Raw genomic sequence first — 15,594 nt, forward strand, 5'->3', positions numbered from 1 at the left:
GAGGCAAAGACGCTGGATGGAAATTCTCAACAACTATGATTGTGAAATCCAATATTGTGAAGGTAAGACTAATATAGTTGCCGATGCATTAAGCAGAAAAGAGCATGAGAAACCTAAAAGATTGCGAGCCCTAAGATTAGAACTTTAAATCAATTTAATTGATGAAGTAAAGAATGCTCAGAAACAAGCAATAGAAGAAAATAATATTGTTGATGAGAAAAGAAATGGTACCATTGCTCTACTTGTCAAAGGAAATGATGAAATTCTCCGAATGGGGAACAGGATTTGGATACCAATCATAGGAGGATTACGAGAAAAGATTCTCGAAGAATCTCATAAATCTAAATACACAATGCATCCAGGAAGAGATAAAATGTACCAAGACTTGAAGAAAATCTATTGGTTGATAGGAATGAAATAGGACATAACTAGTTATGTCTCAAAATGCTTAACTTGTTCACAAGTTAAAGCAGAACATCAAAAGCCATCAGCATTACTTCAACAGTTAGAATACCAGAATGAACATGGGAATTACTAACAACGAATTTTGTTACCAAATTACCTACCACAAGAAGAGGTAATAACACAATCTGGGTGATTGTGGATATATTAACAAAATCAGCTCATTTTATACCATTGAAGGAAACTTCCAAAATGGAACATTTAGCTAAGCCGTATGTAGACAAAGTTGTCTCATTACATAGAGTTCCATTATCCATTATATCTTATCGAAATAGCCTTTTTACTTCTCATTTTTGGAAAAGTTTCCAGGTAGCTTTGGGAACAAAATTAAACTTGAGCACAACATACCATCCACAAACTGATGGTCAAAATGAAAGGACCATACAAACATTAGATAACATGCTAAGAGCATGTGTAATAGATTTTGGTGGAAATTGGGATGACCATTTACCACTAATAGAATTCTCCTATAATAACAATTGTCATACAAGTTGTGTGTTGGGCAGAAATAGGAGGAAAACAGTTATCAGGTCCTGAAATAATACAAGAATGTACCGAAAATATAAATCAAGTCAATGAGAGATTAAAGACTGCACGAGATTGTCAGAAGAGTTATACGGATCATCGACGCAAACCATTGGAATTTTAAGTTGGAGACACGGTGCTACTAAAAGTATCTCCATAAGTAGGAGTAATCTGATTCGGTAAGAAAGGAAAGTTAAGTCCACTATTTGTTGGACCATTTCAAATTATCAAATGAATTGGACCAGTAGCCTATAAGCTAGAATTACCAGAAAAAATGACAGGTGTACATGATGTATTTCACGTAAGCAACTTAAGGAAATGCTTAGCTGATAAATCACTAAAAGTACCCCTTCAAGAGATAAAGGTAAATGAAAAGTTGAAATTCGTTGAGAAACCTTTGCAAATTAAAAATAGAAAGATCAAGAATCTCAAGCCTAAAAGAATAATTCTGGTCAAAGTGAAGTGGGATTTAAAACGTGGACCAGAATATACTTGGAAATTGGAATTAGAAATGAAATGGAAGTTCCCACACTTATTCCAATAAATCTCGAGGACGAGATTGAAAATAAGGAGGGGAGACTATAACTAACCACAAAATTAATTAAAGGAGGAATAAAGAAACAAAAGAAGAAAATTTCCATCCCACATTGGTGGAGGAAAGAAAAGGAGAGGATTCCACCATGGTATAAATAGGAATGTAACTTCTTTTCACACATCATTAGATTATAAAACTAGTGAGCTCTTTATGAGAGAGAAAACTCATATGTTAATATTCTTATAAGACAAATCACACCCAGTGGTCCTAGCGGAGGATGCGAAGCATCCGAACGCGCATGGGTACGGGCTCAGGTGAAGTGCGATGGGCGCAATGTGGCGCTTTGATGGAGCACTTTGCACTTCGCATCGCCGAGGGACGCCTTAGTATTTTTGTGGAAATTAAAGTTTTTAATAATCCTCCTGTCGCGATACCCGACGGGTGTAGATTAGTCTCATCGCGTTGCACAATGACATGTAAATTATCCAGAAACTTTGCAGCGTCGCGATACGCGATGGACTATCAAAGAAACACATCGCGTTACGCGACGTGGAGGTTACGCAGACAAGACACGTAACGTGCCATGTAGCCTACCTTAGGCTGACTCGGCAAAGCTATATGATTCATCGCGATACACGATGCCCTATGTTTATGACCATCGCGTATCGCGACGGGTTCCAAAATCAGCTATAAATTTATTGGAAACGGGACATTCCTCCTCGTCCCAAATCACTTTTCTCTCTGAAAATTCTTAAGAAGATGGTATAATACCCGAGTGATCGTATATCTTATCCAATCGAAAGAAACTTATACACGCGAATCCATAAGCTATGCCTATTAAGGTAAGGCATTGTGCCATCTTGTAAAGTTTATAATCTCGTGATTATCGTTATGATTATTGGTTTTATACTAATCTAGATATACTACATTGTGTTTAACCTATGTGCTTAATACCAGAAAGCGTTCTTTAATTGTCAACTTGCAGGGTGAGACATTCGAGTTTTTGTACAACTCACCTTTGCGCAAGACAACTGTTTTCCAACACTGTCATGATGATTTCAAAACCTATAAAACTCATGACAGATAGTCTAAATGTTTTCAGATATATTTTTAAAAGTATTTTAAATACATTACAGTGATTAAGTCTCTGTAGACATACGTGATGGTTACTACTGGTATTGTAGGGTTTTGTATACAAGGCTTGCCTATTGGGCTATTACACGTTACTTATTTGACAAGTGTTAGCCAATAAGTAATATGACCACAGTCATAGATACGGTAGAGTGACAAGTACCTTTCAGTAATTTGTAAGCAGACAGATGTAAAAACATCTTAATGTTGTAAACGTAAAATGCGTCATTTACGAATGAATGCACTCACTAGTATTCTTGTTGATCAAATATTTTAAACATGTTTCAGGTGACTTTTTATATACAAAGGAATGATGAATGCGGGCTTCCAGCTTAAATAAGTGGCTTGTCACCAGAATAAAGAAACGTTTTTTGTAAATTAGGTTTTATCCTTATAAAGTTTATGTTTGTATCAAAATGGGTTAAATTTTCAGTTTATAATAATAATAATAATCATTGTGTTTTTATAACTCTGATCATTTTTCCTAACTACGGTTCTGATAAAAATATTCCGCTGAAAAATAATTTAATAAACACCAATTCCAACAATCAATGTTCACGGCTTCCCTCCCAGGATATAAGGGTCGGGGGCTGTGACATCCATCATTAATAGTATGGTCATACGACTATCTTTGGTAACCAATGTCCATTCGTATGGCAATGATTTAGCCCTATCGTTGGTAACCAATGTCCATTCGTATGAAAACGTTTAGCCCTATATTTATTGTTTGGTTGAATTGTTTATGTGCTATGGTTTAACTGTTTATTTCACAGGAACAATTTGCATTTTTCTTTATTTATTATATCACTTAACTGTTGTTTACTCACTCAACCTCGTGTTGATAAAATTATTTGTATTTTCAACGTATATGCATGTCACCGTGTGATTTGATTATCATGATTTATTGAGGAAACATAGGGTTTGCTATGTAGAGAAGAGATATCAAGATTTAATCTGATTTAAACTATTTACTTTTTTATTTGTTATAATTATGGATGATGTATTTGTTTATGTGGATTTTGTTTGAATATTTGAATTTAATTAATAGATATTGTCATTTTAATTATTGCATGATAGTACCTTGAAAGTTATGAGCAATCAGCTCACGCCCCAGCATTTTCGTCTTAGGTTGGGGTGTGACATATAAACTTACAAAACCTAATTTTCTCAAACATCTTATTACTTATAAGTTATAAGTTATGAGGTAAAATAAAGAATCCCAAACACCACTAATTACACAATAAATGTCAAAACAAACCTATGGCCAAAAGTAGTAAAGTTGACATTACACTAAGACCCTGTTCCAAAGTCTCATCAAACAAGAGAAAGGAAAAGAAAGTGGAATAAATCAGCAAAGAAGGGTGTTCCTGAGTTTTTTTCGGAGGGAAAGGGAAAAGAAAGATAAAGAATTGGGAGGAAAATTAGCACTTATCTCATTCCTTCCAAATCGGAAAGAATCCAAGAGAAAAGAAAGAAGTGAAGTTTAATCAAACTCAATTTTCAGATTTACCCTCATCTAATAATAAAGATAAGTTCTTCCTTTTAAACCCTAAATCAAATTTAAGGCCATCACGACATCACCACCACCCTACTCCGACGGCTTCCAGCATATCGCCACCTGCAACTCCATCCTTCTCGTCGCCGGTCCTTCAATAAGGTATTCTTATTAGTTTCTGGCTCTACACTTTATTTTGATTTTTCTTGTTTTTACTATTAGGATTGCAATAGTCGATTATGGAAGGGTTAATAATCTCTTGTAGAAACTGAATTACTTGAGTAAGCAAGAATCTTTGATTGTTGAAGGGTAATTGATAATAATGCTACTGAAATCCCTTTTTATTAAATGTATGAAGAAAGTGAGGTTGCTGTTGAAATCCTCTTTATCAAGTAAAAGGGTATAGTTGTAATATTGCAGGTTTCCTTTGCTTTGCTTTTAACTCAAGAACACAAGAAGACTTCAGTTTCTTTTCATTTCCTTTAAACTTGGGTACACTATAATAACTTACTCTTTTTTTTCCATTCCTTTTTTTTCTCTTCTTAATCTCCTTTCCTTTCTTTTCTTTTATTTATAAAACTCAGGAACAAAGCGTAAGGGTATGTTTGGTTGAATGTAATGGAATGACCAAATGAAGAGGGAATGGAATAAGAGAAGGAATGGAATGAACAAGGGAATGAAATGGACCATTACCATTCCTTTGTCTTGTTTGGTTAACCTATGGGAATGAAATGAATAATTACTTTATATTGTTTGGTATCCAAAAAAATTTGTATGAATGAAACAGAAATAATAAAAACATTCTTATCTCAAAAAATATTTATTTTTTTACAAAAAAAGATAAAATAAAAAAACTGAAATGGCGATGATGGTGGTAGCTCCGGCGGAAAAAATGGTGGTGGTGGTGGGGTGGCGGTGGTAGCATTGGTAGTGATGGCGATGGTAGGGTGGCGAAGACGGATGTGGTAGTTAGGCAGCGACAGTGGTGGTGGCGATTATGGTCAGGTGACGGTGGTAGCGCTGGTGGTAAGGTGGTGTTGGTGGTGGCGGAGGTGGTGGCGACGACGACGGCAGTGGCGGTCAGTGGTGGTGGTGGTGGCGATGGTAGTGGTGGTGATTATTGTTGGGTCATGGTGATGTTGAGAAAGTATGGTGAATGAGGAATGGAATGAAAAAAAAATGAGGGTGAGAATGAATGGTTTTGATGGAATGAGATTTTATGTGTAATGGATGATTCCATTTCATTGAGCAACCAAACACCACCTTCTTCATTCCCACGTAATAAATCATTTTATTCCTCATGTTATTCCTGTATAAGAAACGGTACCTAAGACACATTTTAGTTACATAACGATTAACTCATTTATATGTGAGGGAATTTGATTTAATGAACATAAATAAAGATGATTAACATGTTAAGCTTTGAGTTTAGGAATTTATGGGTTTACAAGACAATTCAAGATCTAGCCAATCCTACGAGCAAATGTGAGTAACTTATATCCTATTTTTAGAACACAGAGAGAGAAATTGTAATGTGAACAATCAACTTGGTTATCGTGTGATGTGGACTTGAACACCTATAAGGCTATAAGCCTACAATGCATGTAAGATGGGGTAAAAATGATCCATGTGCATATTGAAGTTTAGATACTTAAATTTTAACGTTTTAAAAACTGTTATTTTACTTGTATTGGGTTGAGCTAAAAAATGATACAACCGGTTGAATTGAGTTATACTAAAAGGTTCAACCAGTTGAATAATTAATCTTATAATTTTCTATAAATGCAACTTTAACTTCAAAAATAACCTAAAAATAAATGATTTCATAACAAAAAATAAGTAAAAGTTAATCTATATTAAAAAACTAATACAAAAGCACTCAATTTTTTAAAAAATAGTTTAAAAGTTTACACGTTTTAAATGTTAACTATTGGGTTAAAAGTAATTTTGAAAATATGAGTCGCAAATATAAAAAATTTCTCGTACTTAAAACCGATTTGCCATTAAAAACCGGTATTTTAGAAAAAAAAAACGCCAGTATGATGTTCCTAGCAAACCGGCCAAAAATATCGGGTCTAAAATACCAGCCTGCTGTGCGAAATCCGGTTTAACCGGCCGTTTAAAGTGTTTTTTAAAATTCTGCTTAAATGGGATAACCAGTGTAGTTTCTAACAAAAAAAAAAGAGAAAGCCCACAAAAGTAAGCCTGTTTACAGGCCCATATAAAATATAAAGCCCATTGCTTAACGATGCCCTAAAAGACGCTTTGCTTTCGCCACTATATATATGAACGCTAACGGCAGCAGCAATCATCCATCTGGTTGAATACAAGTAAAGTCAAGTGTTATTTTATTTTTTCTTGTTCATTTTTATTTTTCTATTTTTTCCTTACCAGTTGGTGTTTCTCGATGACGAACAATTCATGATGACGAGTCTGATTATCCATTCTTATAAAAATCATGACGACAAACGAGGCATTTGTCCGAGAGAATATCTAGATGTGTTTTTTTTTTCGATTTGATTTTTGTAGTTATTGATTTTTTTTCTGGTTTTGAATTTTAACATTTTTTATCGGCTGGGATGATGATGAATTATTTTTGACAATGTCTTCTGAAGCATTAATATTGCAAAGTGATTGAAGAATTATCCTCCTACTCATTCTGAGTCCCGTAACCCTTTTCTTTTTATTTTTAGTTTTGTTGTTTATTTTTTAGATTCAATCGATTTGAATTTCCTCTTCTTTGTAAAATTTTTTAAAGATTGAATAGTTTTTACATGTATTTTTATATCTATGAGATTTAATTTAGAATATGAACAACATTTAAAATTGGAAGTTTGTGCTTGATTTGTTCTGATTTTGCACTTTAAGGGGGGTATTTGGGTGAGATTTTAAAATTTGTTTTTTTGCAATTTGTTTGTTGAAAAGCAAAAAGTGTTTGGTAAAGCAAATCAAAAAACTTTAAAATGAATCTTTTCAAAACACAAATAAGCAAAAAAGCAAAAATATAAGCTCCTCCAAATAGCCCCTAAATTGACTTTACATTTTGACAAAAGATTAATCATGATTAATTGTTAGGAAAGCTGTTTTCCATGTTATAACTTTTATTATATTACAAAAATATGAAAGTTTGTTTATCATATTTAACAATGGGAAGTGATCCTTATACACCACTCCAGATGTTTTTACGGCTTGTGTAGACTTATATGGCTTCATAAAGTATGAATTACTAACAAGAAGACAAAAATTAGTTTTTTGTTGCATATACAATTCTATAGATCTATACTATACGCATTAAAAGACTAGTATGGCTCTCTGACAAGCCATAAAATCTAATTAATTGTCTAGTGCTATATGTTTTTATAGAAAGCAGTGCAGAAAATTTCATATTGCCTTTTGACCACTATCAATCGCCGCCTAAAAATTTTTAAGTTTGTTTTTTGGGTTTTTTGTCTCGGTTTTGTTGGATTATCTTAAACCTAAACCTAATCCAAATCTATTATAGGCTTTTCGTGGTTGGGTAATTTGGATTTAGGTTCATTTGGGGTGGGTTGATCTTTTTCGGGTTTCCTAAAAAACAAAACAAAAAACTAAAAAACATAATAAAATAATAAACCAACAAACAGTTATAAAATAGTATACAACTAAGTAACTAGCTTAAATCATAATCTTCTGGTCATAAATTTACATTTGTTATTATTAATAAATGGAAAACATAAATTTACAATAGATAATTAATCTATAATAGTAGTACCGGCAAAAATTGATTCTGGTTAGCAATTGATAATTTTAGTGTCTAAAACTAAGCCTAATATATCTAAAAATATACTTAATTTTAAAATTATAAATTATTCGGGTTTTTCGGGTTGACCTAAAACTTTTAAATCAAACCTTAAAACCAACCCAATTTACTTCGGTTTGGGTTCTGGTTAGTTTGGGTTTGAGTATTGTTTTCTTAGGTTTCAAATAAAGTGATAGCTATAATACAAGCCTATATGAGTCGTATAGACAAATTTTAAGTGGTATACAATGCATGAAATGATGTGAGTTAAATTTGTAGATGTAAGTCTTCTTTCGTTTCTTGACAGTGAAGTAAGACCAAGTTCATGAGCTTATTGTCTCGGTTTAGAACAAGTTGACAAAATCCCCTTTTTTTTGTCCCCATGTCTCCCCACCGGTGGCATGCAGACGAAAAAAGGAAAGAGAGAGATGGGGTTTCTCTCGCTTTTGGCATAGTGGGCCCTTGGTGGGGGCTCTTATGACAGGCTATTAGCTCAGTGGGTAGAGTGCGCCCCAGATAATTGTGTTGTTGTGCCTGGGCTGTGAGGGCTATCATCCATGTAGGGGTGACGGGGAGATCATACCATTCGAGCCTTATTTTTCATGCTTTTCCCCGAAGTATGGAGAAAGTTGAAATCAAATGGGATGTGTCTATTTATTTATCTCTTAACTCGAAATGGGAGCAAGTTTAAAAAAAGATCTTAGAGTGTCTAGGGTTGGGCCAGGAGGGTCTCTTAACGCTTTCTTTTTTCTTCTCATCGGAGTATTTCACAAAGACTTGCCATGGTAAGTAAGGAGGAGGAAACACTATTCTTGAACAACTTGGGGTCGGGCCTTCTTTTCGCACTATTACGGATATGAAAAAAATGAGAAAAATCGGATTCAGTTGTAAATTGTCCCTATCGGAAATTCAATCAGGCATGCACTAACTATTTTCATTGTTCAACTCTTTGACAACATGAAAAACCAAAAGCTCTGCCCTCCCTTATCTATCCAAGGGATGGAAGGGCAAAGTCCTTTGGTGTCCCCCAGTCAAGAATTGGGGCTTCAGGTTTATTAATTTGCAAATTCTTCCTCAGTTGGTTAAAAGAATGAAATTGGCTAATATTATGACAATACTAGGTAGTATAGATATCATTATGGGAGAAGTTGATCGTTAAAATGATAATTGATATAACAGAATTACAAGTTATCAATTCTTTTTCTAGATTGGATTCCTTAAAAGAGGTCTATGAGATCATATGGGTGCTTATCCTTATTTTTACTCATGTATTAGGAATTACAATAGGTGTACTAGTAATTGTTTGGTTAGAGAGAGAGATATCCGCAGTTATACAAAAACGTATTAAAAGAACGTTTATAACTGCTAAAAAATATGATGGAAGCCAGATAATATGTCAAAAAAACAAATTCAAAAAAAGTGTCAATAGGGCTATACTAGGTACTATAAACGATGACCGACAACATCAGACCCAAACTGACACGATTTATGTGCTATACGACCGTATAACCCTATACGAGCCGGTTAGGAAAAAAAATGGTGTGAGGATAATAAGTGGTGTGGAAGGAATCTAAGCTTTAACAATTAAATGGCTCTTTTGTTTAAAAAAATTATTTACAATTTTACAATTAAATCCATATTTTATATATTATAAACTAAGTTGTGTCAGTGTAAGACATGGACCAAGACTTGGTCCAACCACCAAATAAAGAATCTCTTTATACAATACTAGTCTGGTTCTACGAGAGCTCTAGGATTTGCGCCCCCTACAAATCCCTTTGAAGCGACCCCACTTCTCTCTCACATAAGTGACTTGATACTCAAATCATTATGGTTACCATGATCATTATATCATTAACCATCACATATTTGATTTGACATTCAAATCATTAAAAGCATAATGGTTATCATGATCCCCATATCATTAACCATATGTTATGCTTAGCCTCCCGTTTGTCACTGGCTGTCTTAGGAATGATGGACTAGGATGTTTATTTAAACAACCTTTGTAATTTAGGAGGATATAGATATTAGCTTATGTGTCAACTTGTATATCAGCAATGCCCCCACAGTGACCACCCTCAGTTCATGCAGCTAGGCTGTCCTATTGAACTTAGATCATGGGATCTCCAATCTCATAGGTTAGGTTTCCTTTGCACTCACTTTCTTCATGGGCTTTAGTCTCATTCCACAACTTCATCTTTCATCAACCCCCAGGTTGTTGAATCCAAAATCATTATCCATTACTTCGTCAAGTCAATACTAGATAATTGTGCAATTAAGATGAGTTGTTATGATGTGTTCTTAACTTCCAAGCTTGTTATCATCTTCTAAGACTATAACCTCTAGATTCACCCCTAATCTTGTTATAACAACTGTTTTTGAAGAACATAGTTCTAATTTTTAGGCAAACACATCTTTATTAGGCCAATATCAGACATCTATCTAGATTCTGATTTTAACCAATTGGCACTCGAGTCCAATCACCAAATTAGCTCGTTATGACCATTATGTACTCCACGAGGTCACAAGTTTACAATAATCCTTATTGCCAATCATTCAAAGTTCAAATGCAAGACACCCCCACATTGAAGTGTTCTTGGATAACATCATCTTAATGATGATATAAAGAAATCTTTATCTTTCAATTATCATGGTAAGCTCTTTCTTTTCTTTTATCCAACTTACTAATCGGATAAAGAAAAGCTTTTGCTTTCGTCATAGGTTTTAGATATCATCTTAATTGTATCATATCAATTACCATCCCCCACATTTTCTTGCATTTTGACATAGTTTGTTTAAGTTCATTATGATTTTTCACAGCTTTAAGAAATAACACAATATCTCTTCCCATCATTCATTTCTTAGTTTAGACAAGATAATACGATTTCATATACCATTCATAAACCTCACTTTTAGAACGTATTAACACCATAGTTAATATCATTTGGTAAGGTTATAACTCGTTTTCCTTTAACCTCCAAGGCCTTAACCATTGACTCGTATAGACTTAAACATAAGTCTATAAACCGAGTCACTTTGATGAACATATTTATCATAACAAGATAAATGGTATTCATCTATAATCATTGTCATGGTCTATATGGAATCACTTAAATTGACATTCAACAATGTGGCGATTACATATGCTTAAATTGGGGAACAAATCCTCCACCATAGTTCAAACAATATTTATAGTGATATAAGTACCAACAAGTTCATCATTTTTGCACTTCACTTAAAATAAATATCACAAAAATTATTGTATTAGTTTACAATAATAACATAATATTTCTTTCTATGTTTATAATCATCAAAACGCACTTGTGCATTTTCATGTTGATGCTCTCAAAATTGAATGACATATATCGTTCTTGTGTATTTCCTCTTAATACACTCACCACATTAGCACTTGGCGTAGTTAGATATTTGATGTCTTGTCACGGACTTATTGTCAACGGAACAACTCTCAAGTTGTTTACTTTGAAAATGTATTTTGCACTATCCATTAAATGAAATATAGAAAATAAAATTTTGTAAGTCACAATACACATTGATTAATTTCGTTGTAAATTTGCACATGTTATACAAAGATATTGAACACAAAATAATACAACTTAATTACAACTTAATGTGTAAAAGTCTTTTTAGCAACTCAAATGAATAAATTAACAACATCTAGACTTCAATTCTCAAAGTGTTATTATCTTCAACACTTTAATCGTTCGATCAAGATCATCGCAATGATATCGTCTTGTGGTTTGCCTTAAGGTACTCCCTCAATAGGGCTTCATGAATTCATATCATCATTATCCCATTTCATACCAAGACTTTATTCTTGAACAGTCAAAATCTGTCCAGCCACAATAACATGTTAAGTAATATTCTACACGCTAGTAGTGATATTTGGACAATTAATTTATTCAAAACAACACCGAGTTGTTTTCCCATCAATAGTCTACCCGACATGTCACTTCTTGTATTAGCAATGAACCATTTATTTTTGCAAACTCATATTTTATTTCTTTCAAAATATCTCTTTATGTTTGCAAAACTTTAGAAATTGTTTCACCATAAACTATTTTATTTCTAATACATATATTAAGTAACTAAAAGTTTCAAAATGCTTTAGATATTATGGTTTGTAATAAACCACATTTCTAATTTGCCAGTTAGAATTAAGCATTTACCCAATTATAGACACCACATGTCCAAGTTACTCGGTAGAAGATTATCGACTTCACATTACTTCATTTTTAAAATTTATTCATTTCTAACCGCTCATTAGATAATAAATGATCACATATCATTTTTAAATCATGTGGTTTATAACAATAAACTCATTCTAACACACTCATTATAAGTCTAAACATTTAGAGAAAAGTGTTTATAACCTTTATTTATATAAACCACGTATATACTATTATTATTTACCAAATAATTGTTTCTAACACTCATATTAGAAACATGTCGTTTAGTCCATGCTATTTTATAATCAATTTTTAACCCACATTTTAGGAGATCAAACGTTAACAAAAACGTATTGATTATAAATTAAATCCGATCTAACGCACGTTAGAGTATTTACATTGACATGAAAAAATAGTTTACTAAAAACCAATTAAAATTGTTTTAAAATGTACGATTTTTCATGAACCGTTTCTACTTAATTTTAGACATAAACGATCTCAAAATTGTAAGGCCCCGTTACCGGTAGCCCTACTTTCGTGTTGGATTTACTCATAAACGCAGTTCTAATATCAGAGTTAATTAAAAACATTCGCGGAATATAAAACTTTAATAAAACATTCCATAACAATTCAAAACTTGTCTTAAACAACCAACTTGTCTTTCGAAAACTAAGTAATTAAAACATAACACGCCCTGAGCCTTCCGATGCCAGCCTCTTATTCAATGCCACGTGTCTCCTCAAGCGAGCTGCCTCATTCTACTCACCTGCGTGCATACTAAAAGTCAGCTACGCTGAGTGAGTTCTAGTTAATCATACATTATACAATACACACAAACTTATATTCTTTCATTCATACTTTCATACTTTCTTTTGTACTAACTTGCTTTTATATCTTACGTTATAAAGAGCATTACGCCCTACATTCCTCGAGTATTATTAGGGCTCGGTACCCTCCTTCCTCGAGTATTATTAGGGCTCGGTACCCTTTTCGTAACCATGCAACCATACAACCATCCTTTCCTTCTTTTATTAACTTTATCACGTTCATACACATAAGCATACAAATCATACTTACCTTATACATAACGTTACAACCTGACAGTACGTGCAATATCCGAAGATCGTTCACGTGCCATCAAGCAATCATTCATACATTTCACATTATTCACATAAGGCATACACTTATCTCTTAGGATAAACGTATTAACAAACATATTGAGTATGCACACAGCCCCGAAAACATAACACATAAATGGGGCTAGAAACTCACCTGAATCCTGTTACGCTCTCCGTTAATCGTTATTCCCTTCTTGAGCTGTGCACAGCTAACTGTATAATATTTACATGTATCAATTAATTACTACTACTCATGTTGTATTTCTATCTTTATATAACCCACAACGAACGGGGGTCCGGGGGCAGCGCCCCTAGCAGCGGGGTCTAGGGGCGGCAGCCCCTAGCAGGGTCCAAGGGGCAGAGCCCCTGGCTGGGGTCGAGCTGCCAGGTTAGCTTGGAAAAATTTTATTTCCATTAACTGTCTTAACACATTTTTCATTAGGTTTTTAATTTACTTTCTAATTTGCTAACTCCAGCGAACTTATCATTAAGCGAACTTAACATTAAGCGAACTTACTGTAAGCGAACTTAACATTAAGCGAAGTTAAGCATTCAGCGAACTTAACTCAGGCGAAGTTTGTGATCGGCGAAGTTAACCCTAGGCGAACATATGTCAGGCGAAGTTGAGCATTAGCGAACTTAGTGTTAGGCGAAGTTATCATAGGCGAACTTATCACTAGGCGAAGTTACAGTTAGGCGAACTTGGCTTTAGGCGAACTTGCTTGCAAGCGAACTTACATGAAGGCGAAGTTACGGCTTGCAGGCGAAGTTGCCCAGCTGCCGTCTCTGTTCAATCTTAATCACCAAAATCACCCTTATTTCATCGAGAATTTCTTGGATATTACGTTAACTAACTCCGCGATCATTCCCATGGCCTAGTTCGGGTAAAACTTAGCCCGGAAAGACATAAAGTTTGGACCTTTATGGTAAAAACGTTCAATACTACGTAAACTTTAAAGGTCAAGAACATACCTTTTGTGCTCGTTCGATCTTGGTTAGCTTGTTTATGCACTCTAGATCTCGTGTAATAAGATCTAATACCAACTAACGTTTACTCTCTCTCGGATCTTGCTCGTTTCTCCCTCTCGGCCGCCGGCCGTATATGATGTGTGTGTGTGTTTGGAGTGTGTAGAGATTAAGATGGAAATGAATGAGGGTTTAGGGTTTTAGGTTGGTTTAGGGGATATTTATATCCCTTAAAGCCCATGGACCTAAGGCCCATTCTCAGTTAACCCATCTTAATTAATCTAAGTCCATGATCCGTTCTTTACTCGATATTAATTAATTAATAACGCGAAATCACTAAACGTAACTTTCTTTATTTAACATTATAATATTTAGGATGTTACAAAAATTGGTTTAACTATTAAACCCCATAGCTTTATAAAAGTGTTTCTAACACTATAGATATAGCACATACAATTACAAAAATCGTTTCCAAACGGTTGAATCAAATTACTCATTTTTTATCACGGTATTTGGATTATGTATTGTACTCCAATCACAAGTTCTTAATTGTACTACCCAAAAGTTTTCCCAAAGCAAATATTTATAAAATCAAATTAATAATTTTAAACTTTCGTGAACCCGATATCCTGTATAAAGGTTTAAGAATGTCACAAAAATGTTGTGAAAGTTTAAAGTCTGCTTTAAGATTATAGGACATGGGTCACGATTTTATAAAAAAAAATATATTAATAAAACAAATAAATAATCTCTTTACACAATTTGGTAAATTGTAGTACAGATACCGTATACAAATTTAAACAAGAATAACAAAAAATATAATATATGTATACAAAACTTGATTCATACCGAGGACATTAACTTGTGCTCCTATAGTGAATTTTTGAACATTCTTCATTGAGTTAGAGTTGGACCGGAATCGCGTTGGATTTGAACCGCGCTCACATCGTCTAGCTTGTGTTGACCAAGACCAGAGCGTTACCTTCGATTTATGTCTTCTTGTATCCCTCTTCGCTTGGTGAACCCATCTTGATCACCCGAAAACATCTACACCTTTCTAGCTGCAAAACTGAACAAACAGTAGTTCCTAGTTGTGGTTGAGGATTTATGTTAAACAGAGGTTCCTTAAAACAGATTTCAGGCTACCTCCGTGAGTCCATCTGTTTACCAAGGTACAACAGCCGAAGTAGTATGTACTGCAGGGATTACCCTAGCACCCGAACTTATTTGTAACGAGAGATCGGGATTGAGAGAGAGTTGGAATTGAGAACACGAACTGGTTTGCCGTCGTGTGGTCGGGTCGAGTGTGTATACGTGATGTGACTGATCCGAAAAAACGGTGCATCTAAGTGATGCACGACACTTGCTATATATAGTAGTGTAACGATGACTCA

The 15,594-nt window shown here is 34.2% G+C and overlaps 2 non-coding genes across 2 annotated transcripts; both read left to right on the forward strand.

Annotated features, from left to right (window-relative positions):
- Positions 1-6,550: 6,550 nt before the first annotated feature.
- Positions 6,551-6,638, forward strand: LOC143567688 (small nucleolar RNA SNOR75). Its single transcript, XR_013141454.1, has one exon. It is a non-coding gene; the product is annotated as a small nucleolar RNA SNOR75 (small nucleolar RNA).
- An 84-nt stretch (positions 6,639-6,722) lies between these two features.
- Positions 6,723-6,811, forward strand: LOC143567687 (small nucleolar RNA Z105). Its single transcript, XR_013141453.1, has one exon. It is a non-coding gene; the product is annotated as a small nucleolar RNA Z105 (small nucleolar RNA).
- The last annotated feature ends 8,783 nt before the right edge of the window (positions 6,812-15,594 follow it).

Source organism: Bidens hawaiensis, unplaced genomic scaffold, assembly GCF_021521415.1.
Source record: "Bidens hawaiensis isolate Kalapana, Puna unplaced genomic scaffold, B.hawaiensis_p1.1 tig00023607_1, whole genome shotgun sequence".
NCBI classification, from domain to species: Eukaryota; Viridiplantae; Streptophyta; class Magnoliopsida; order Asterales; family Asteraceae; genus Bidens; species Bidens hawaiensis.